This window comes from Amblyraja radiata, chromosome 14 (genome assembly GCF_010909765.2).
Source record: "Amblyraja radiata isolate CabotCenter1 chromosome 14, sAmbRad1.1.pri, whole genome shotgun sequence".
In the NCBI taxonomy this organism is placed as follows: domain Eukaryota; kingdom Metazoa; phylum Chordata; class Chondrichthyes; order Rajiformes; family Rajidae; genus Amblyraja; species Amblyraja radiata.
The window spans coordinates 34,811,110-34,836,922 of record NC_045969.1 but is presented as its reverse complement, the minus strand read 5'-3'; the positions used below and the strand labels follow the sequence as shown (position 1 = coordinate 34,836,922).

Below are 25,813 nucleotides of genomic sequence, written 5' to 3'. Positions count from 1 at the left end.
ATGAAATTTTATCTTAAATGCGTTTAATTCTAATGCTTTGATTTAAGAAAGTTTCTAGTTTTTGGTCGTTTTACATTGCTAATTAAAGATTTTCTCTAAAATCTATTTTCAAAAGATTGTCTCCATTCTTTACAGGTCTTCCACAACTTGTGTGTTGTACACTGAGGGTCTCCTGACACTGAACATATTCTGAATGACTGACACTTTCAGGTGTACCATTTGAAAGTGATTGTGAAATGTGCTTCAATATAGCAACTGTTCCACTGAGATTTGTGCAAAATTCTATTTTAGATGGTAAGATGGTAAGAATTATGTAAATTTTAGTGTTTTATTATTTACTCATATGGGTGGCATAGTGGCGCAGCGGTAAAGTTGCTGCCTGCAGCACCAGAGATCCGGGTTCAATCCTTGATGCTCTGGTTTTCTCCCATTCCAAAGACATGCAAGTTTTGTAAGTTAAATGGCTTCTGTAAATTGTCCCTAGTGTGTGGGATAGAACTAGTATATGGGTGATCGTTGCTCAGCGCAAACTTGGTGTGCCGAAGGACCTGTTTTTATGCTACATCTCTAAACTAAATTGAGCAGAAAGCAGTCATCACCAGTCATGCAGTCATGGCTAGCAATTATAACCCGTCTCTAATTGCTCATGTGAAAATAGTGTGAACCACCGACCATTCACCACCTCGTTGATGGGAGTTGCACTTTGCTTTTGGGTAGGGAGCTCCACAGTTTGGACCTAGTGATGATGAAGGAACAATTAGAATGGTTTGTGATGCTGGGGTACCTGCAGGTGGCAGTGAAGACATTCCCATTTGCTTGCTGCTCTTGCACTTCTTGTTAGCAGAAAGATTAACTGCAGCACATTTGCGGATAGCATACACTGAAGCCACAAGATAACAGTGCACAAGGGTATAAATGTTTAAAGTGGTGGATGGTATGCCACTATAACAGGCTGCTTTGTTCTGGATGCAGTTGAATTTCTTTAATATTGTTGAGCTACACTCAATATCATGTGAAAGGCAATAATGTCCTTGGTTAATCCCTTGTTTTAAGTGGTCAAAGGGTGGTTCGATTTTGGGTACCTAACCTACAAACAACCCTTTTATTCTCCCCTTCTCCTCCCCCCTTCCTTGTGCCTCACCTGGACTCGCACCTACTTCTCCCGTTCCCCCTCCCCCTCCCATTCCACCTATATTCATTCCTCCAGCTTCATTTGTACCTCTTCTATCTTCATCTCACAGTTTTTGTCTTTTCATCTCTGGCCTTTGTGCAATGATCTGCGTGTAACCCCCCCCCCCCCCCCCCCCTACTTGTATACACCTATCATTCAGGCTTTATCCTGTCTCTCTCTTCCAGCTTCCTCTTCCCCACTACAGTCAGCCTGAAGAAGGGTCCTGACCCAAAACATCACATATCCATGTTCTCTAGACCTGCTGCATGACCCACTTAGTTACTCCAGCACATTGTATTTTTCCCCATGTTTTAAGTCTTTCGTAGATATGTGTACACATACGTGATGTGTGATTCAGCTTGTATTTCACAACAATCAAATACCCACAATGTCAACAGGAAATAGGTAACCCAAACATTGCCTATTTCCTTCGCTCCATAGATGCTGCTTCACCCGCTGAGTTTCTCCAGCATTTTTGTCTACCCACAATGTCATCTTTGTTGCAGGACCAGTGATATCCTATCTGATCATCCATCCATCCAGGGTTTTCTTCAAAGTTACCGATAACAAGATTTTGCAGTGACATTGAATACTGATTAAATAATTCACCAGTTCCTACATTCTTCAGTTGAAGATGTGATCATGTCCTGGGAAAGCTTTGTCACTATTGGCTGTATCTTGTCATTATTTCTGTCCACAAGCCTTAACCATTATAAAATAATTTTACATTTCTGTCACACTTCTCTGAATTTACTGCCTTACATATTTCCCTCCATGTGCAGTCTCCTAAACAGATTCGCAAACTTCCTCCTTTACTGAGATTCTCAACTCCAATGGCATTTGTCTCCAAAAAGACCATCTACAAGTGTAGGAAGGAACTGCAGATGCTGGTTTAAACAGAAGATAGACACAAAATGCTAGAGTAACTCAGCGGGACAAGCAGCATCTCTGGAGAGAAGGAATGGGTGACTTTTCGGGTTGAGACCCTTCTGAAGAGGTGCTGCCTGTCCCGCTGAGTTATTCCAGCATTTTGTGTATATCTCACAATGTTGTTTCTCAAGTAGGTTCTGTCCCACACTTACCCCACCCAAACCATGTATGTATTTATCTACAGCTCTCATTTCCACCAATGAATGTCCAATTCCTTAAAAACTTCCTCCTTCCATCTCTATAAACAACTTTTCTCATATCTTCATCATCACTAGTCGCTGTCTTCAAGACTAAATGCTGGAATCCATTTTCAATCCGGGTGCTCTATATCCCACATCCCAAAGACGGGCGGGTTTATCGGTCAATTGGCCCTCGGTAAATTGCCTCTAGTGTGTAGGGAATGGATGAGAATGTGGGATAACATAGAACTAATTTTTTTTTTTTTTTATTTCAAAATAGACTTTATTCAATTGATAAATATATACAATTCCTGAACCATTCGAACAAACAAAATTCATCCGACATTTTCGGAGACTATACAAATTTTTCCAGTACAATTTTTTACATTTGTCAAATTTCACCAAACAGTCCCCCACCCGTGCCACTCTGTGGCCCCTGTCCAAGTAATAAATATATACAATGTGTACACAGTGCGAAAATTCCATCTGACATTTTCGTCGGCTATACAGATTGTTCAATACCGTTTATAACATAGAACTAATGGGTGGTCAGTGGTCTGCGTGGACTTGGTGGGCCGAGGGGCTTGTTTCCATACTGGTATCTCTAAATGAAATCCCTGTACATCTCATGTGGGGGAAAGAACTGCAGATGCAGGTTTAAATCGAAGATGGACATAAATGTCACCCACTCCTTCTCTCCATAGATGCCGCCTGTCCCGCTGTGTTACTCCAGCATTTTGTGTCCAACCTGGACATCTCAACTGCATTTGAATACCAACCAGCGAATGATCAATAGCAACAGAGGTGAAATGGAATCAAGTCAGGTGATTTAAAATCCCTTCTTTGACTGGCTTGTGGGGCGAATGGAATTGGAAGGTTTCCGTGGATTAGTAGGTAGGTTAGTGCCAAATGCATCAAATTCTCTTTCTGAACTGTTTGACCAAATTCAAGAGACGTTGTCTTGGGTCGACAGGAGACTAAAGTTCCGAACCTTTCATCAACGCCAGTTGGGTTCCCGCAAGTCTGAAACTCGCCACAGCAGCGCTGGCAACGACCCGCCCCTTTTAAGGCAGAGATCTCCAGACTGGAGGTTAATGTTCAGATCAGTGTGAGAGAAAAGCAGGAACACGGAAGAGTAAAAACGATCTACAGCTGCTTCAGCCTAACCCCCGAGATCTCGGCAAGTGTAGCATTGAGAAGAGTGGCGAGCAGCAGTGGAATAGGGCGCTGGATCCCCAGTCTCGGTGCCTCGCTACAAACACCGCGTGAAAAGGTGAGACACTTGTACGTGGAAACAGGGCACGACTTGATTTGGACATTGGTGGACGCGGCTTTTACACAGGGCGCGTTGGTTTTTATGTTTGGCGTGTGGAACTGAGGGTTGGAAGTAATGTGATGTCCCCCTCCGTTTGCATTCAGCATTAATCTACGAGAGAAAACTGGTGGCAGGGTTTAGGTGGCCAACCTTGCAGGGCTAAGGTTCAGGGCTAAGGTATTCGGAATAGATGGGGTTTTAAACTACGATACTAATATGGATCTGGTCTGCCCCTTGTGGCCGTAAACGTGAAAATCTGGGCGATGAACTGTCTCTGTTAACAGTTGTTGTGTGAAGCAGTCGCGACCCGGGGTAAGGATGTTCTCCGAGTGTTGTACATGTTGCAGCCACAGCGACAGCCCGTGAGTCCGCAAGGGAGAGTAGTATGGGAGGGGGTTTGGAGCAGAGGGCTCGAATGCACCTCCACACAGCTGGATATTGTCTGTTTTCGGTAGTTTGTTTTCCGGCTCCGTCATTTTGAATACTGTGCTAATTACTCAATGTTAACCAGAACATCGCAGTGAAATGATGTTGTTTGTAGACCTTGTCTGGCTGTACTGAAGGAGTATTGATGCTTTTCCTACTGATACGTTTCCAGTGTTACCGAATGCACCAGCGAGTTATCCCTTTTTCTTAGTTTTTCATGCAGCTGTTTAGCATTTTCGTGGCCTGCACAAATGCCAAAGACAAGTGAAGTAGTTATAGTTATTTTTTGCTAACATCAATTTTATTTTGTCTTGCAAAAAAAGTTACTCCTCGAAAATTAGGATTGAGATTAAATGTTTATGCTAACACGTTTGTCTAGATGAAAATATACATAATGTCACCCTTGTAACTATGCAGACAAAGTTCAAGGTGTATATTTTGGCTGCAGACTTTTGATTAGTTGTATAAGACGTTGGCGAGGCCCCATTTGGAATATTGTGTACAACTGGGTCACCCTGCTATAAGAAGGATGTCGTTAAACTGGAATGAGTGTAGAGAAGATTTACAAGGACGTTGCCGAGACTCATGGCCCTGAGTTACAGGGAGAGATGGAGCAGGCTCAGACTTTATTCCTTGGAGCACAGGGAATGGGTAATCTTATACAGGTGTATAAAATGATGAGGGGAGTAGATAGGGAATAGAGACCAGAGATCTTTGTACTCCTTGGCCATCTTTGTATTTGAACTTTTGTGTACAAAAGGTAGTGTAAACCCTTTTGCACGTGAGGTTTCTCCAGTTCTGGGAGAGAATTTTGGATGGAATAGAAATGGTGTTTAAAGTGCTGTCAATTTCTGAATTTCTCAGATTCGTGAAATTAAACATTGAGATCCTGCTACTTCATGACATAAACTGTTTAATATTCAGTATTGGTTCAATTTAGCACAATTAAAATGTCTAAAATCTAACACATTAACACAGCTGTTATGGGCGAGATAGAGATAGAGTTGAGGTTAAAAGAGGAGGAGGTGTTGCTCTGTTGATAAAGGAGAATGTCATGGCAGAAATCCGAGGGGGGTTTTACACAATGGAAGAATTATGGAATTAAAAATATGGGACAACTTTACAAGGAAGGCACTTTTCTGACATTTCAGGAGTTGCAACAGACTTATGGACTTCGAGGAAATGATTATTTCAGATATCTTCAACTTAGAGATTATGTAAAATCGAACTCTCAAAATTTTCGAATTAGAAATTCAGAAATTCTTGATGAATGTTGGAACAAACATCCTAATACAGAAAAATTAATATCTTATATATATAATATCTTATTAGACAGTGACATTCCTTCGACGGACTTACACAGACAAACATGGGAAAAAGAATTAAATCAAGTAATAACGAAAGATACTTGGGAAGAAAGTTTGCAACACATACATCAGTGTTCACTAAACGCCAGACATTCTCTAATACAATTTAAAGTAATACATAGGTTACATTATTCCAAAACAAAACTACATAACATTTTTCAACATATCTCACCTATATGTGATAAATGTCAACATTTAGAAGCTACATTATCTCATATGTTTGCAAACTATAAAAATTAAAAAATTCTGGGTAAATATTTTCAGTATAATATCTAAAGTAACCAACACACAATTGGACCCAGATCCAAAATTAATAATACTCGGAATATTAGAATTAAATCAAACATTTAGAACAACACAAAGAAACTTTATTGATTATAGTTTAATAACAGGAAAAAAATTAATTCTAAAATTTTGGAAAGGCCCTACGGCCCCCACAATCAAAATGTGGATTATAGAAATGACGGAGACCTTAAACGTGGAAAGAATCAGATTTTCCCTGTTGGACAAACAGGAATTATTCGTTGGAACATGGTCTCCTTTTATTGATTACTTAAAGGGTCAGAATAGTTCAGCACAGGAACCTGACTAGCACTCGGGCTAAAGAATGGATGAAATGCTATACTCTGAAATGTACGAATATATCTCGAATGAAGTTTTTTATTTTAATAAATTCTTCCATTCTTCTTTAACTATCTTTTTCCTTTTTTTTTTCTTTTTTTTTGTTTTGTTTGTTTTTGTTTTTGTTTTTCTTCTCTTTCTTTTCTTTCTTTACTTCATCTATCTCTTTAGTTCTATCTAGTTTAAAAAAAAAAAAAGGAAGAAAAAGGCAAAAGGTATTGGAGACAATGTAATAATAATTGACAATATTATCAATTTAAAAATGTAAGACTGTAATGAAGTAAATAGGTTATGTACATTTACAATAAAAAATATTTTCAAAAAAAAAAAAAGAAATCCGAGATGGTTCCTCTATCTTGGTGGAGCTGAAAAATAAAAAGGTGATGATCAGCTAATTGGGAGTGTACTACAGACCCCCAAATAGTCAACGAGAACTAGAAGAACAAATATGCCAAGAGTTTGCAGGCAGCAGCAAGACTAATAGGGTTGTCATAGTCAGGGATGTTAACTTTCTCAATATAGATTTAGGCTGTCATCGTGCCAAGGGATTAGACAGGGTGGAACTTGTCAAGTGTGTCCAGCAAAGTTTCCTCTGGCAATATGTGGAGGGTCTTACAAGTGAGATGGCAAATCTTGATCTACTCTTAGGAAATTAGAGTAGGAGCGGCAAGTGCTGGAAGCGTCTGTGGGCAAGCCTTTTGGGTCCAGCGACCACTGTTCTATTGGCTTTAAAATAGTTATGAATAAGTTTAATTTAATCTATGTTAGGTAAGGAATGTGGTAGAAATCATAAGGAAGAATGTGGGGATTGTCCAAAGTTACTTGGTAATGAGGTCAACTCTCAGACCAGGGGGCTGCATGGTGGCACAGCAGTAGAGTTGCTGCCTTACAGCACCAGAGACCCGGGCTCGATCCGGACCACGGGTGCTGTTTGTACAAAGTTTGTACATTCTCCCCATGACCTGCATGGGTTTTCTCTGTACGCTCTGGTTTCCTCCCACACTCCAAAGACATACAGATTTGTGAGTTAATTGGCTTTGTCCCTAGTTTGTGTAGAATTTAGTTATTATGTGGGGATCACTGGTCGGCACAGACTTGGTGGGCCGAAGGACATGGTTCTGTGCTGCATCTTTAAACTAAAACTAAACTAAATATAAGCCAGTTCTTTTCCACAGCCTCCTCAGGCAATGTGTAGAGGGTTCTACCAGGGAGAAGTAACCAAAAAGGTTGACGAGGGTAAAGCCGTAGACATTGTCTGCATGGACCAATGCATTTGATAAGATTCCGGATAGTAGGCTGCTCTGGAAGATTCGATCGCATGTGATCCAGAGAGAACTATAATAGAGAATTGGCTTCATGGAAGGAAGCAAATGTTGATGGTGGATGGTTGTTCTGTGGACTGAAGGCCTGTGGCTAGTGGCTTCTGCTGCTGGGATCAGTGCTGGGCCCTTTGCTGTTTGTGGTTTATATCAACGATTTGGGTGAGAATATACAAGACATGATTAATAAGCTTGCAATGACACTAAAGTTTTGTAGATAGCGAAGATGGTTATCAAAAATAGCAGCATGATGTTTATCAGCTGGGCAAGTGGGCGGAGGAATGATTACTGGAATTTAATACTAATATGCAAGCTGTTGCATTTTGAGTAGTGTAACTAGGGTAGGACCTTCACAGTGAATGGCTGGGCCTTGGGGCTTGTTATAGAGCAGTGACCTAGAAGGATGATGAGTACATGGGATAAGCTGCCAAAGGAGGTAGTTGAGGCAGGTACTATAACAACATTTAAAAGACATTTCAAGATTCAAGGGAGTTTATTGTCATGTGTTCCAGATAGGACAATGAAATTCTTGCTTTGCTTCAGCGTAACAGAATATAGTAGGCATAAATAAATATAGAACAGATCAGTGTGACCATATACTATTGATTATGTATATACACACATAAATAATCAGATAAAGTGCAATGGGCTATTAATGTTCAGAGTTTTGATTGAGTTGAGTTTAATAGCCTGATGGCTGTGGAGAAGTAGCTATTCCGGAACCTGGATGTTGCAGATTTCAGGCTCCTATACCTTCTACCTGAAGGCAGCGGGGAGATGAGTGAGTGGCCAGGATGGTGTGGATCCTTGATGGTGCTGGCAGCCTTTTTGAGGCAGCGACTGCGATAGATCCCCTCGATGGTAGGGAGGTCAGAGCCGATGATGGACTGGGCAGTGTTTACTACTTTTTGCAGTCTTTTCCGCTCCTGGGTGCTCAAGTTGCCGAACCAAGCCACGATGCAACTGGTCAGCATGCTCTCTACTGCGCATCTGTAGAGGTTCGAGAGAGTCCTCCTTGTCATACTGACTCTCCGTAATCTTCTCAGGAAGTAGAGGCGCTGATGTGCTTTCTTTATAATTGCATAAGTGTTCTCGGACCAGGAGAGATCTTCAGAGATATGCAGCCCAGGAATTTGAAGCTCTTGACCCTTTCCACTATCGACCCGTTGATATACATTGGACTGTGGGTCCCCAACGTACCCCCTCCAAAGTCAACAATCAATTCCTTGGTTTTGCTGGTGTTGAGAGCCAGGTTATTGTGCTGGCACCATTTGGTCAAATGGTCGATCTCCCTTCTATACTCTGACTCATCTCCATCAGTGATACGTCCCACAACAGTAGTGTCGTCAGCAAACTAGATGATGGATTTCGCACTATGACCGGCTACGCAGTCATGAGTATAGAGTGAGTACAGCAGGGGGCTGAGCACGCAGCCTTGACGTGCTCCCATGCTGACTGTTATCGAGGCTGACACATTTCCACCAATGCGGACAGACTGTGGTCTGTGAATGAGGAAGTCGAGGATCCAATTGCAGAGGGATGCGCAGAGACCCAGTTCTGAGAGTTTGGTAACATTTGGACCAGTACATGGATAGGAAAGGTTTTGGACCAGTACATGGACAGGAAAGGTTTAGGGGCAAATGGGCCGAATGCAGGCAGGTGGGACTAGATGGGACATTTTAGTCGGCGCCGGTAAGTTGAGACAAAGGGCTGTATGACTCTATGACTCCATTCCCACCACAGATGCTACCTGGCGAACTGAGTTCCACCAGCACTTTATGTTTTGCTCAATTGCACCATCTGCAGTTCCTTGCATCTCCATATACCTCTGAGTGCCTGGGATTTGCAGAACAGTTGTGTGGTGCTGCTGAACTGGGTGAGGAGTTCATACATTTGATCATTGTCAGCAAAGCCCCATTGAAGAGGGCCAGGTATTCAAAATCCATATTTGTGAAGGAATCCTAAACTTCATAATGCTTTCAGAGGAAATGCTGGCAATAAACAACAGTTTTGTTGTGTTCCAACTAAGTAAAAAGCTGTTAAAGGTATCTGGGCAACTTTCATGACATAGACTGCGACACCCCAGTACATTAATATGCAGATACAAACCACCACGCTTATTTTTGGATTTGTACATTAGCTGTTGTGTGTCAAAATTATCTGATGAAGCTGACGGATTAATTGAATTGTGTACACATATGTCGAGCATTTACCCTTGCAAAGCAATGCTGCTTTGAAAGTAGAACATCAGGACAGAATACAACTGCAATATTAAAAATGGAATAAATACAGAAAACTGGGGAAAATTCTACAGAGGCAAATTAACCTACAAATATGCGTGTCTTTGAGATGTAGGAGGAAACCGCAGCACCTGGAGGTCCGGATCGAACCGGGGTCTCTGGCACCATGTCCAGGCCGACCATTGATTGTGAGGCAGCACGTCTACCAGCTGCACTGCTGTGCAGAACAAAATGAATAACTCTGTTAGGGTGAAACCAGCTATGATGAGCTAATGTTGGAGTTAAGAAGCACTTAAGATCGGTGTGAGCTTCTGGGCTTGTGTAATGTTTTGCTAATGCTGCGGCTGTGGGATCTGCCCAGTTGGCAAGACTCTACAAAAACAAGGAGCCAAAGTGATGACAGGCAGAAATGGCCAGATCCAAAACAAAGTTGAAAAGTGTTATCTATAGCTGGGGAATTCAATATTGAATTCTACATTGTGAAGGGTAGTACCTCAGGCTCGTGTTCAGCCACATTGTAACAGTGGCGAGAACCCTGTCAGAGTTGTATATATGATTTGGGCAAAAATCCACGTGGCTGATTAGTAAATTTGCATACGATATGAAAATTGGTGGAGTTGTGGATAGTGAGGAAGGTTGTCAAAAGACGTAGCAGAATATCGATCAGCTGGAAACGTGGGTGGAGAAAAGGCAGATGTAGTTATTCCGGAAGAATGCGAGGTATTGCATTTCGGGAAGTTAAATGTTAGAGGAAAGTATACAGTAAATGGCAGGACCCAAGGGAGCATTAATGTACAGAGGGGTTTTATAGTGCAAGTCTGTAGTTCCCTAAAGGCTATCTGTACATTGTGAACGGCTTGATTGTAATCATGTATAGTCTTGCTGCTGACTGGATAACACGTAACAAAAAAGGCTTTTCACTGTACCTTGGTACACGTGACAATAAACTAAACAAAACAAAACTAGCAACACCGGTAGATGGGGTTTGACATACTTGCTTTTTCCTGATCGGGGCATTAATTTTAAGTTCGCAATTCATGTTGCAACGCTATAAAACTTTGGTTAGGCTTTGGAGATGGTGCCCAAAAGGTTCACCGGGATCTCGTCTGGATTGTGGTGTATCAGCTAGGAGAGGTTCATTAAAATTGAATTGTTTCCTTTGGAGCATTAGGGGGCTGAGGGGCTACCTGACAGATGTGTGTACAATTATAAGAAGCAGTTATTTAATCAACAAACCTTTTTTCCGGGAGGAACTGTCAAATACTAGAGGGCATAGCTTAAAGGGCCTGTCCCACTGTATGAGGCAATTCAAGAGTTCTCCCCTGATTCGAGCTTGTGTAATGTACGTAGGAGTTTGTGGATGTCACGTAATGGCTCGTACGAGTAACGGTTGGTACTCGGGAAATCCGGTAAACTCGTGACGTTTTTTCAACACTGTGAAAAATGTCCACGAGTAAAGAAAATACTCGTGATGAAAAAAATGGTTACTTTTTACTCCTACGAGCCCCTATGTGGCCGCTACGTACATTACACGAGTCAGGGGAGAACATTACTCGAATCGGGGGAGAACTCGGGAGAACTCTTGAATTACCTCGTACAGTGGGACAGGCCCTTTAAGGTGAGAGGGGGCACGTTTTTAAAGGAGATTTCCAATGCAAGTTTTTTATTATGCTGAGAGCCTTGGCTGCTATCATCATGCTGCCAGGGGAGATGGTGGAATCAGACACAACCTAAAGAAAGAAGGCCCTTTTAAAATGCTGAAAAGGGTGGGGAATATGTATCTGGTGGTGGAATCTAAATGGCAGATATTGCAATTTATAATCTGTTGAATGTCGAGGTTGGTGGAGTGGAAGGGAAGAACCTTGGTCACCCTGTTATAGGGAAGATATTGTTAAGCTGGAAAATGTGCATAGAAGATTTACAAGGACGTTGCCAGGACTCGAGGCCCTGAGCTATAGGCAGATGTTGGTCAGGCTAGGACCTTATTCCTTGGAGCGCAGGAGGATGAGGGGTGATCATAGTGTGTTAGATCATGAGGGGAATAGATAGGATAATGCAGTATATTTTCCCAGAGTAAGGGAATCTAGGACCAGAGGACATAGGTTTACAGTGAAGGAGAAAGATTTACTAAGAACCCGAGGGGTAACTTTTTTTATACAAAAGGTGGTGGATATATGGAAATAGCTGCCAGATGAGGTAGTTGAGGCAGGTACCATCACAACATTAGAAAGACCTTCCCAGTTCCGATGAGTCCCAGACCTGAAATATTAACTGTTATTCATTCCACTCATGAGCTACAGAGTGAACGCAGCATTTTTGTGTCTTATTTCAGATTTCCAGCTGCTGAAGTTTTTGATATACGTAAAAGGAAATCAGGAATATAAAAAATCATAATCTCAGTACTCTGTGATGCTACTGCCTTTGATTATTACCCTTGAGTATTGATAATCTATTGTATAATTAGGGAACTAAGTAAATAAGCCCTGAACAATTGGTGTGATGTAAACGAAAACTAATAGGTACCTGTTGCTATTCACTTGTACTTGGATTTATCCCTGTGTTTAATGATTTGTAGCTGCACTCGTGAGGCAGGAAGGAAGTTGGAAAGAATTAAGCATTAATCACAATCAATCACAATCACAATAATACATTATTAGCCAAGTATGTTTTGCAACATGCGAGGAATTTAATTTGCCAAGTCAGTCATACAAATAAAAAGCAACGGAACATACAAAACACATTTTACCATAAACATCCGCCACAGTGACTCCTCCACGTTCCACTCCACTGTGATGGAAGGCAAAAAAAACAGTTCAATCTCTTCCTTTGGCTCTCCCGCGGTCGGGGCCTCAAGCCCTCTGTTGACGGAATGGTCACAAGAATCTTGGGTTCTCCAACGCTGCTGCTGCTGTTTGCCTTGTTCTGATATTTAACTGCTATTCTAATCATGATGCCTCTGGGAAAGAAGCAGGTTTTTACATTACTACTATACTGCTTCAAATATGCTGATTGTGTCCATTGATGCCACTAATCAGTATGCAATGTCAACCCAAAATCTGAGTGTTTTCTGGGCTGAGCTGGGTGGGTCCGTGTCTTTTACGACCTTGTTTGGCTTCCTCAGGGCCAGGAAGAGCAGGATTTTGTCTCTTGTCTCACCATAAGGGTACACTCGTTTCAGATATTTTTCTGATCTATGCTTTTTTCAGGAGAAAGTCAGCAGTGGAAAATGACGGAAGCAGTAAAATTCAATATGAGGGTTTTTTTTTGATATGTTACCATCTGTAAGGTCTGCCCATAGCAGCGGAATCAAGAACCCCTTTACCCAGATAAGGGGAATCTGTTACCATAGGACATAAATTTAAGATGGGGTGGGGCAAGAGGGTAGGGGGATAGATTTAATAGGAACCCAAGGGGCAAAATGTTTATACAAAGGGTGGTAGCTGTATGGAACAAGCTGCTGGAAGAAGTCATTGAGGCAGGTACTATCGAAATGTTTGAGAAACATTTAGACAGGTACATGCATAGGATAGGTTTTGAGGGATATGGACCAAACACAGATAGGTGGGGCTAATGTAGATGGGGCATGTTCGTTAGCATAGATAAGTTGGGCCAAGGGGCCTGTTTTCGCACTATATGACTATGCAGGACTTCTGTCTCCCTGGTATGTTGGCTGTGGAACAAAAAAAAAGGTAAGGCCTCAAAGTCGATCTGCAAAGGAACACTTTTATCATTGAAATACACGTCAGCAAATCATGGGATAGCCAGGTTGAGAAACAGCAGGGCAGCTTTGTCAGATTGGGTTTTATTTTGTTGACAAAACAGGAGAATGTACACACATGCTAATATGTGATATTCAAAATGTGATATTCAAGGCCCAACCTGTTGAGCAAAGTCTTTCTCTCCTTCCAGTTTCCTGCATTCTCACGTCTACTTCCAATGTAAAATGATTTTATGGTGTACATTTGACCCCGCTGTGCAGTACACTGTGTACATTTGTCAACCTGGTTTGAATCTTGTATTCAATGAAAATAATATACAGTTTGTTTATTAACCAGCATCTGCAGTTCCTTGTTTCTACGTGCAACTTTGGAATTTCGATGATTGATTCATAAATTTCAATTGCAAATTTATTTTTCTAATGCCAGCATTTTGTACATTTATTAGCTCTTAGATTATCTTTTAAGTATGCAATTTTGCAACTTAAATATTAGTGGTACAGCAAAAGCATTAATAATTTAAACAAGGGGAAGTCACAAAATGCTGGAGAGTGTTAGCGAGTCAGGCAGCATCCATGGAGAACACAGATAGGTGATGTTTTGTGTTGGGATCCTTCTTCAGACTGGTCTACATCCGCTCATCCTTGTTTCCACTTCTTAATTTAAACGGTGAGCTTTAAAAATAATTGTTTCGTATTGTTGGACCAGATGTCTTCTCTCAGCACTGCCTTCAAAGTAAAGATAGGAGGGTTTCTTGTATATCCTGGTCAATATTTATCCCTCGACTAATGTCACTAAACAGAATGTATGGTCATTAAGATAATGTTGGCCTGTCGTGTGTATTTACTACCTCAATTAAAAGAGGCACCCCATGCTCCCAAGTTTGTTTAATGGGTTGTAAAGCACTTTCAAGGCAACCTGAAGTTATGTAATTTTTTTAATATAGAAAATAATGTTATTTTTTTCCCAGTGAATTGGAACAGGCTTTTGATTTTTTTTTTGTTGTTGCAAATATCTCTCATTTTATTCAATGAGCTTTTTATTCATTTTTAGGACATTTTTATGAGATTCATTTCAAGCATTATGGATCATAATTAGTGCAGGATTCATTTGGTTAGTATGAGCTGTGAAAAAAGACTTTTGCAGACTTTGTTTCGGGGCAACTTAGAAGAATTTCATTTATGCCAAAGGTGTGACTTAATGCAGTTGGTATATGGTGAAGTGAGGTCTCGTTCTACCACTTATGCACAGGTCCACCATCGATTTTACGGCGCCCTTGGTTCCAAAGCCTTACCGGACCAACAGAGGTCAAGGCCTCCAAGAGGTGTCCAACGTTACCAGAACAGTCCGCCTAGGCTGCCGGGGAACCGTGATACTGACCTCGAAAGTCTGCTGTGGGAACGGATCTGCCGGCTCCAGCCAGACCAGTGCCCCGGCCACAGGGGACAAATTCGACCTGCTGATCGGCCACAGAAGTTGGCTATGGGAATGGATCTACCAGCTCCCACCCTGCCGGAGTTCCAGAGCCCTGGCTGCAGGGCAAAAATTCGACATGATGATCAGTGCAGAAGTCCCGATGAGGTAGAGATCGGCCACCTCACCTAACCTAGGAGCCACATTTTTGGGGGGACTTCTGGGGGGGGGGGGGTGATATCAAATGCGTTCGCATCATTTTGTCCAGATTAAAGGAAGTGCCGGACCACCCGTCGCCAGAAAATTGGTGGTGGACCTGAAATATATTTGTAATGCTAAAGACAAAGCAGGATACAAGTTTACATGTGAACAAATCATTGTATGTTTCTGTGTTAACATTTGACTCCAGGAAATAAATGAATGGAAAGTTTTCTCTTTTGACAAAGTTCAAAACATGCATCTTGGGTGTTTAAATCAGTAATGAAAAGTATTGGAGATATAGCATAAGGAGAGGAAAAGACCAAAGTGAAAGATTAAGTGAAACACAAAGTGCTGGAGAAAGCATCTTTGGAGTGAATGGCCAAATACTGTTTCAAGTCTGCAGTCGGTAAGATTTTTGGGATGAGGAGGTATTGGACCTGGTGGATCGTAAAATGCAGGATACAGATCAGGATTATATGAAAGTGGTCCCCAAACCCACCAAGACTTTCTGGTATGAGCTATTATTGCATAAGTTCCAGCATTGAGTATTAATTCGTTTTATTATTGAGATACTGCGGTTCTCAAATACAAAATATTTTCCGTCGACTTGGACACATTTGCCATGTTGAACAAGAACATAGAATAACGACTGTGAATAGCAGGAACACATTGTATTCTGCAAGGCAGAACCCCATGTCCGTCCCCAAGGGTAGTGTAGGAAGCAACTGCTCTGCCTAAGACCGCGAGAAGGTGCAAAGTTGTCGATGCAGCTCAGTCCTTCATGCAAACTGGCCCCTCAGCCACCCAACCTCAGCGACTCCATCTACACTTCGCACTGCCTCAGGAAAGCAGCCAACATAGTCAAGGACCACCCACAACCCAGTCATTCCCTCTTCTCCACTCTCCCATTGGGCAGAGACACAAAAAGCTTAAAAGGAAGTACCATCAGATTTGGGGCTGTTCCCCACTGTTATCAGACTATTAAACAGATATCTCATATACTAAGGCTGTAGTCTCGATCCTCCATTCTATCTTATTGCAGCCCTAGCACTTTTTTAATCTGTAATTTCTCTGTGGCTCCCGCAACACTAACGCTGTTGCACTATATTCTGCACAGATTGTTTTCCTCTTTGTCCCATTGTACTTGTGCATGGCTTGATTGTGCTCGTATGATTTGACTGAATAGTACGTTAAAGTTTTTCACCTTATCTCAATTCATGTGACAATGATAAACTAATGCGAATACCATGAAGTTAAAGGTATGTTTGGCATGCTTACGATATAGACGATATAACAGTACAGTACGGGAACGGGCTCTTTGGCCCACGATGTTTGTGCCAAACACAATGCCAAGTTAAAGAGAATTCATCTGCCTGTACACGATCCATATCCCTCTATTCCTTACACTTCCATGTGCCTATCCAAAAGCCACTTAAACGCCACTATTGTATCTGCCTCCACCATCACCCCTGGCAATGTGTTCCGGGTCCCCACCACTCTCAGTGTTTTAAAAAAAAAAAAAAAAAAAAAAACTTGCCCCGCACACCTCCATTCAAATTTCCCCTTCTCGCCTTTATAGCTATGTCCTCTAGTGTCAGACATTATTACCCTGCGGTGGAAAAGGATCTGACCGTCTACCCTATCGATGTCTCTCATAATTTTCTATATTTCTATCGTCTCCCCTCAACCTCCGATGTCCTAGAAAAACAATCCAAGTCTATGCAACCACCTCCTGTAGCTGAAAGCCTGTAATTGAGGCAGCATTCTGGTACACCCCCTCTGCATCCTCTCCAAAGCCTCCACATCTTTCCACTAATGGGGCGACCAGAATTGCACGCAATACTCCGAATGTGGCCTAACCAAAGTCTTATAGAGCTGAAGATAGACACAAAAATGTGGTGTAACTCAGGGGCATCTCTGGAGAGAAGGAATGGGTGAAGTTTCGGGTTGAGACCCTTCTTAAGTCTTATAGAGCTGCGTCCATTTAAGATCAATGCAAGATTTATTTTGGTTCGCATGAAATAGTGATGTGTGCTCATAGAAGTGAAGTTGTCATCTCGTTGACCATTAGTAGCTGTAATGGTATGTGAACTAAAGCATTTCTTTTTGTGCTAATGTTGGAGGGTTATAAATCCACGCTCCACTCATGGCACTGTGACCAGCTGAAGTTACCCTCTGAAAAAAATATTATTGCAGCAGCACTGCAAGTTAGTAATTCAGTGCTGACATATTGTAGACGCACATCTAATTCTCTGCACAAAGTGCTGGAGTAACTCAGCGGGTCTGAAGAACATGGATAGGTGACGAAAGGTACCCGAAACGTCACCAATCCATGTTCTCTGGAGATGCTGCCTGACCCTCGGAGTTATTCCAGCACTTTGTGTCATCTTTTGTAAACTGGCATCTGCAGTTCCTTATTTCTAATTCTTTGCAGTACAGTATATATCAGTGTTGGCACTCAATGTAAACACTGAACATCACGTTCATTTTAAAAACTGAGTTACAACTGTTACAAACAAGGTCATTGAGCAGAAAGATGTATATCCAGTAGTTTGTGGCAGTACAATTTTATTTTTCTACATGTGATAAGAATTGCTGTAGGCAAAATGTTTACACGATAGTAAAAAAAAAAAATCTAATATTGTATCTAGTTGAATGTAAATTCACATTTTCCCAGTGTACAGATGAGCACAATTAAATCAATAATTAAATTTAATTTAGCTGAAATGATTTCACTGAAATGAATTTTTTTAAGTGCACAGTTGCAACACTGATATTAGAAATTAAAATAAAACTTGTCGGGAGTAACATTGATCCACATGTGCAAATGAACCTTGAAACCTCCTTCCATAAATGGTTCCGTTATCCATTTAATCTGTGATTAAATAGCATTTGATTTGAAAACTCATACCTCCAGATTCAGGGATAGTTTCTTCCCAGCTGTTACCAGGCAACTGAACCGTCCTCTCACTGTCTCGAGTGTGGTCCTGACCTCCCATCTGCCTCATTGGAGACCTTTGAACTTTCTTTCATTGAACTTTATCTTGCACTAACCATTCTACCCTTTATCCTTTATCTGTACACTGCGGATGGCTTGATCATTATAGTCTTTTTGACTTGATAACACGTGATAAGAAGCTTTTCACTGTACCTCAGTGCACGTAACAATAATAAACTAAACAAAGTTCTTGTGAAAAATAAAGGAAAAAGCAGGTACATCCAAGAATTCACAGATCGACCACGATCTTATTGAACGGTGAGATAAATTTGAGAGGCTAAATAACTCCTTTTGTTTCTATAATCTAGCATGCAGAAAATCAATTGGTCTCAGTTCAGTAGTATCGAATGAAGGACACGAATGGAGAGTGAAGCTTCCTACGTTTTCTTGCTGGCACCTGGCTGAATTAGCTCATTTAACTCGGGCAAGGATCTAATTGGTTTTTGCTTTACTTCCCTGTGCAAATCGAACCATCAAAGTATGCATTGATACAAAGTTTCTGAATTAGTGAGCTAATTTATGATTCATAAGATTTCCTGCCAATCTATAGATGCATGATTTAGCAAAGGCATAGTAAGATAGTGGTTTTACATTTGTCAATGGTTTAATGGTTTTATTTTATATACCAAGAACATTGGAACGAACTCCAACTAAACTGCGAACTGCCTGGATTACACAAGAGACTTGGGGCTTTGTTTTTTGCACTATTTAAAAAAAAAAAAAAAAAAGTATTTAACTTTTTGTTGCTTATTATGGATCTACTGAGCACTATGTTTACCTACCTGTGGTGCTGCTGCAGGTAATAATTTTATGGTTCCATTTTGGGGCATATGACAATAAAATATACTTCACGCTTGAAGAACAACCTTCAATGTAAAGGACATCTTACCCATGATATAGGAGTTATTATTGATTTGACTGGAAAATTATATTGTACACATGAATTGAAACTGCAAGCATTATATTGATTTTTGTAACTCCAAGTAGTCCTTGCAACCCCTCTCTCTTCATCCCTCCCCTACCCAAGTTGTGGTACTCGTTCCAAAGTCGTCTTGCTGAGTCTCATTGTCTGTAACTTATTTTCAACTAGCCCACAGCTAACAATGGCCTGTTTCTTCATCGTTATTTTGTTGCATATCTTTCATTCATTTGTACTATATCTCTCGTTTCCCTTTCCCCTGACTCTCAGTCTGAAGAAGGGTCTCGACCCAAAAACGTCACCCATTCCTTTTCTTCAGAGGTGCTGTTTGATCCACTGAATCACTTCAGCTTTTGTGTCTATCTTCGGTTTAAACCAGCATCTGCAGGTCCTTCTTACAGCATTCATAGTACAATATATTTTAAATATATATTCAAGTCACAAAATAACTCCACTTGCCCTTTTATAAAATGCATTTCGTTGTCTCTGTACTGTACACTGACAATGACAATTAAAATTGAATCTGATCTGATAACCTTTCTGATGATCAGATGATTAATTTCCTTACACCTCAACATGCCTGCAATCTGGATTTAACATTTATGATGCTTGCAAAGCGCAAATTAATCTCCAAACCATAGAAATGCCAAAGAAAAAGAAACAAAGCAGTAGGTTATCTATTCACTTTACAACTTGATTTCTCCGTTCCTGTTGATGATTTGAGAACATAGATCTTCACTATTGAGCAAAGTTTCAAGGTGACAGTAAGTCAAAATTAGTGTCGTCCTTCTGCAAGTACTGTTGTTAACCATTCTATGGCAATTAAGCAATACAACTATCAATGTTTATTGGAACTGAAAGATGCCCACCAGTGTAGTGATTTATATATTTAGATCATACTGGGCTTTGGCACTGTGTAGATGTTTTACTATGTAAAATTGTCGCTAAAATGAGTTCACATTACACCTCAGCAACCAAGAATTTTCAGAACAGCATTTGTTAATATTACTGTCACTGCCAGCATTGTTTTCTGCTGCCAAAATAATATTTAGCCTCATTGTAGTCTGGCCTCGTTAAGAGCATTCATATTATTGTGGTTGACCATTTAAGATATCGTTTGAGTGTTCTGTTAATTGGCAGTATGATTATACAGAAATGTTGGTTGCTCATGACCCAAGTCATCACAGTTATTGAACTCCATCCATGGAGAAAAATGTGCAAGGAAAATATGCTAACCAGTGCCTGCTAACCAGTCAGCAGAAATACTATACATGATTGCAATTGAGCCACCCACAGTGTACAGATACATGAATACATGAAAAGGGAATTACGTTTCCAAGAGACCAGTAAAGTCAGATTAAAAGACCAGAAAAAGAGATTTGGCTTTCATGATGTCATTTCGTACGGATAGATGGCACCTGCCATTACTTGTGGTATTCATGAGTATGCCATGGTATTATATAACTTTGAATAAGTTACACAATTTATCCAGCATACGTATATCATGGAAATTTCTGCATGTAGGGAGACAATTTGGCTGATAGTAACTGCTGGTTATCCAATAGATTTCATTTTCACTCATTTGGCTCCTTAATTGTGCCCTTCGATAACCATTCTGCATTGTCATATTTAGTTCTGAGCAAGAAATCTTGCAATGGCTTATTAGTATGATGGATTTACATAAATACATAAAAAGTATGGGTGAATATTTTTCTTGTTTTTAATAATCTGTTGTAACTTTATAAAGTCATACAATATGCATTCATAATTGTGCTTTTTGATTTAGCTGGTAGAGCTGCTGCTTCACAGCACCAGAGACCCAGGTTCAATCCCGACCTTGGGTGCTGTCTTTGTGGAGTTTGCCCGTTCTCCCTGTGACTACGTGGCTTTCCTCCAGGTGCTCAAGTTTCCTCCCACATCCCAAAGACATGCAGGTTTGTAGGTTAATTGGACTCGATAAATTACTCCTAGTGTGCAGGGAGTGGATGAGAAAGTGGGATAACATCGAACTAGCGTGAATGGATGATCGGCGTGGACTCGATGGGCCGTAGAATCTATTTACATGTATACTTTTAAAGTTAAAGGACACAAACTACTGGAGTAACTCAAGTCAGGCAGCATCTCGAGAGAACATGGATAGGTGATATTTCGGGTCAGAACCCTTCTTTCTTTGAACAATTAAATTCCGTATCAGAATTAATTTGTGTTTTGCTTCAGTGTGTTTAGGAAGGACATGTTAAATCCTAATTAGGGTTGAACTGTTTCTCTGTAATTAGTAGAAACTGAAATTAAATATTTTCCACAGCCTACAATTTTTATCATTCTTCTTTTGTACCAACAGGTACAAAAGGTCAGGTTGGGGGGGGTTTCTCCCGCCACGGTACCATGTACCGTGCTACCTGCTCCATGGTCGGATAGTCGGCGACTAAACCGTCTTCCCCACCTGGTTTGACAGGTGTGGAGGGGGCTGTGGACCCCCAGCAGGACCAAAAACAAGACCTGTCAAAGGGCGGATGAGCTCCTAGCGAGCCAACGGCCATCCACACTTCAGTAGAAGTTGCGATCACTGTCGTACACAGCATTATGAGGCACCGTGCCTGTTGATGTTTTCAACAATGATGATGATGACCGGAAGGGTCTGACACTTTGAGTCGAACACAGCATTTAATCTGTTGCTACTAATAGATGTAAAATGTAAATTCAGTAGATTGTGTTGTGAATCAAACCTTTCCCCTTCCCATGTGAATGCATTGCTTGTCAGTAACACCAGAATCTCATATGCAGTGATATGAATTGAAGATGTTGTGCCAACCAGAGAATTAAAATTTGATGTGAGCTCTGAAAAGTTCCGACACAGTCATGGCAGAGTAATAGCAATAATACCAAAAATGACAAGCGAGATTTTTTTTAATCCAAAGGACATTGTAGCTTTGAACCTATGAATTGGGAGAAGGAGTAGAAACTCAGTCTGCTTTGCCATTAAAACCTCCTTTGCCATTAAAAAGAAAATGGCTGTCCTTTTCTTTGGCTGTCTATCTTTGGCTGTTCAACTGATTTGATTGTACCTCCATTCTACATTGGCCATATATCTGTGGAATCTTTTTCTCCCTTGTCGAGAGTTTTCCACTACTTGGCAATAACCAAAGGCTTGTGAACAAATTTTGAGAGATATTTCATATTGTCTGTCACAAATAGCCAAGCCTTTATTTTTAAACAATGACCAGATTAAGGCTTAGATTAAGGAGAGATAAGGCTTTGCCTTCCATCACAGTGAGGAGGAGATTCACTGTGATGGATGTTTGTGTAAATTGTGTTGTGTCTTGGTTCTTCTTGTTTGTATGACTGCAGAAACCAAATTTAGTTTGAACCTCTGGGTTCAAATGACAACAAATAAATTGTATTGTATTGTAAATTAGGGGAATCAAAAACCAGGGGAAATATATTTAAGGTGAAAGGGGAAAGATTTAATAGGAACTTTGAGGGGCAAGTTTTTTTAATACTGAGGGTGGCGGGTATATGGCCGGAGGTAGTTGAAGCTGGTACAATATAACATTTAAAAGGCACTTGAACAGGTACATGAATAGGAAAGTTTTGGAGAGTTGGCCTAATGTGGGAAGGTGGGACTAGTGTAGATGGGGCATCTTGGTCGGCATGAGCAAGTTGGGCCGTTGGACCTGTTTCCCTGCTGTATGACTCCATAGTTTCAGATTGTCCTGCCAGAGGAAATATTCTCTCCACATCCAGCCTGCCAAGACCCTTCAGGAACTTGCATGTTTCAATCATGTACTCTCACTCTTTTAAACAAAAGCTGGATAGGCTTGAATCAACCATTCACCTTCCCATTCCAAATATTGGTTTAATAAACTTTCTCTGAACTGATTCCAGGGTATTAACATTATTTTAATTCCCTTGCAGAAATTATTTATTTGCGTTTCTTGAATTCAGCAACAATAATGAAAATACCATGAGAACAATTACAAGTGGTTGTGTATGTGTAAACATGAAAACATTAATGAGCTGTCAAATATTTCCATTAGAAACCAAATTGTTTTGAAGACCGTAAAGAAGCTGCAATATTTTAGCTGGAATCAAAAATGCAGATTTCCTGGAAATCTGAAAAAAACAAAAAAAACACTAGGGATTCGCACCAGGATTAGTCTCTGATGAAGGATCATCGACCTGAAACATTAATTCAATTTCACTCTACTTGGATGCTGCCTGATCTGAATATACCCAGTGGTTTCTATTTTTATTGGAGCACTTACAAATCTTTGGGTCTCTGAGTGATTGTTTGTGTGAGTTGAAATATTGTTGGAAAAGTTGAGGGTGGCACAGTGGTGCAGCAGAAGAGCTGCTACCTTACAGTACCAGAGACCCGGGTTCGATCCTGACCTCTGATGGTTTGTGTAGAGTTTGTACGTTCTCCCTGTGAACGCGTGGGTTTTCTCCGGATGCTCCGGTTTCCTCCCACACTCCAAAGACATGCAGGTTTGTAGTTTAATTGGCTTCTGTAAATTGTACCTAGGGTGTAGGCTAGAATGAGCATATGGGGTTGATCGTTGGTCGGCGTGAATTTGGTGGGCCCAGGGCCTGTATCCGCACTGTATCTCTAAAAACTAAAATAAATTAAGTTGAACTTCAGGAAGGTAGGGTTTGTAAAGCACGTAGAGCTTACAAAAATGGTGATGCAGAACTTTGCCGAGTTTCAAGGGCCTGTCCCACCAGCATGCGATTGCATGGTCTAGCGCGACCAAACGTGGTGGCTTGAGGCGTACGGCCTCGCGGGGCCGGTCTCACTTCCAACCGTGGAGCCGTCTGGAGTTGGGCGGAGCTGGTCCCGACATCATACTCGCCAATCAGCTGGGCAGGAGGCGGGCCGACTGAATTTGGACGTCGCACGGCATCGGGCGGTTACGTCATCACGCAACAGCACGCCGGGCGGTGATATCATCGCGCAACGCCATGTGCTAGGCATACGGCGTCGAGACGCTGCGTACGGCCATCGAGGCGCTGCGTACGGCCTCAATGCGGCTGCAGGTCGACAGGCCGTTGTCGCGCAAAATTTTTGGAGAGTGTCAGTTTTTCGGTGGGACAGGCCCTTAAGTTTCTTGCCAATCAATTTTCACTTTGTGACATTGGTAAATCTCAAAGCTTTTATGGATTAGTAAGCAAAGGAGGGATGTGCGCGCTTGCGTGTGCACGCGTGCGAGAGAGGTTGGACAGATTTAAAGCTCTTTAAAATTTAGAATTCTGTACATTGTTGAAGTCAACTCCTTAAAAGTTTTACATTTTACAAAATAAATAAGCGAGAGTTCTGTTAGGGAACTTGTGATTTCTGTGAAATACTTGATTATGTGTTGTAATGCTCTGAATTGAACTAGTTAAACAATTTTAGTCTAGTCCTAGTCCTAGTCACTAATCCTAATCCATTTCTATGTGTAAGTTTAAACTGATCTCCTTTTTTAACACATAAATCCTTTGTCTTTATATTACTAAATATGTCAGGAGTTGATAGAATCCAGGCTTAATAACTTGGTGGAGAAGAATAGTTGCAGTTGGTTTTTTGATGTTGAACCAGTTGTGCAGGTTCTTTTGATTTGAAAGGTTAAATGCCAAAACCAGACAATACATTGTGCTTGCAGAAACTACGGAGAATGCAAGAGGAGTTCTACCACTGGGGCAGAGTGAAGGTGGCTCAAGGGAAAGACTACCATCTCCAATTAACTTGCACATTATATGCATGTATACAAACATTCCCATTCCCTCAGTATCACTAGATCAGAATCCTGGAACAGTTTGCAAAGCAGTATGCTGGGAGCACCTTCACAGGTGAACTGCAGCTGTATAATCAAGCCGTGTTCTTGTTGGGCAATTAGGAATGAGTGATAGATTCAGGGTGGCACAGTGGTGCAATTGGTAGAGCCGCTGCCTCATAGTGCCAGAGACCTGGGTTCAATCCTGACATAGAGTACTACCCATGTGGAATTTTCACGTTCTACCTCTGACCGTATGGCATTCCTCCAGGTGCTCCGATTTCCTCCCACATCCCAAAGATGTGTGGGTTTGTTGTTTAATTAGCCTCTGTAAATTGCCCCTAGTGTGTAGGGAGTGGAGGCAAAAGTGGGATAACATAGAAATAGTTTGAATGGGTGATCGATGGTTGGCTTGGGCTGAAGGGCCTGTTTCCAAGCTCTATCTCAAAACTAAACTAAACCTGTCCCACAGAGTCCACATCCATCCTAGGTATAAATCTTTAATATTTAAAACAATATTGAAATGTTGTAAATCCGATTCAAAATTAGAACAGATTGTGGGAATACTGAGGATTATTGAAGGAGTCCTTTTTAATGTTTCTATCGCTGCAGGTGCTTAGTATTTCCAGATTTCCTTCTTTCTTCTCTATTTAATGGTACTTGAATGTTACTAAACCTAGAGTTCCATTAATTGTCAAATGGAACTATTTGGATGTGAATAGTTAAAGTATATAGTTAAATATACTTTCAATACTACCTAGTGCTTTTAAAAAGGAATATTGTACAAAATAGCCAGAACAACCAGACAAGATTTACAAGACATGGAAATAAAAGCCTAAATGGAAGATGAAACACCATTTTGATATTCAGTACGAAGAAGTAAAGTCTATTATTATTTTAATCCCAAAGAACAATAATTTGAAATATTGTTTTGCAGGCTATTCCGTTGATTCATTGGAAGATTTTTGTTGCTCGCAAACCAGTCAGCGCAAAGACTATACATGATTACAATTGAGTCGACTACAGAATACAGATGCATGATGAAGGCAATAGTGTTTAATGCAAGATAAAGTCTGATTAAAGATAGTCCGAGGGTCTTCAATGAGGTAGATAGTAGCTCAGGACCGCTCTCTAGTTGTTGTTGGATGGTTCTGTTGCTTGATAGCATCTGGGAAGAAACTGTCTTTGCATCTGGAGGTTTGCATTTCCACACTTCTGTACCTCTGGCCTGATGGGAGAGTAGAG

At 41.0% G+C, this 25,813-nt stretch overlaps 1 protein-coding gene across 5 annotated transcripts in view; it reads left to right on the top strand.

Annotated features, from left to right (window-relative positions):
• The first annotated feature begins 3,160 nt into the window (after positions 1–3,160).
• sytl5 (synaptotagmin like 5) overlaps positions 3,161–25,813 on the top strand; it is a 153,708-nt gene continuing 131,055 nt past the window's right edge. For 2 of the 5 annotated variants that reach the window (XM_033033116.1, XM_033033113.1), the window contains exon 1: positions 3,161–3,553. The gene's annotated coding sequence lies outside the window, so the exon portion shown is untranslated. Of the gene's footprint in view, positions 3,565–3,938; positions 3,958–25,813 lie in introns of those variants that run through there. The other 3 variants (XM_033033114.1, XM_033033117.1, XM_033033115.1) reach the window with 3 other exon arrangements.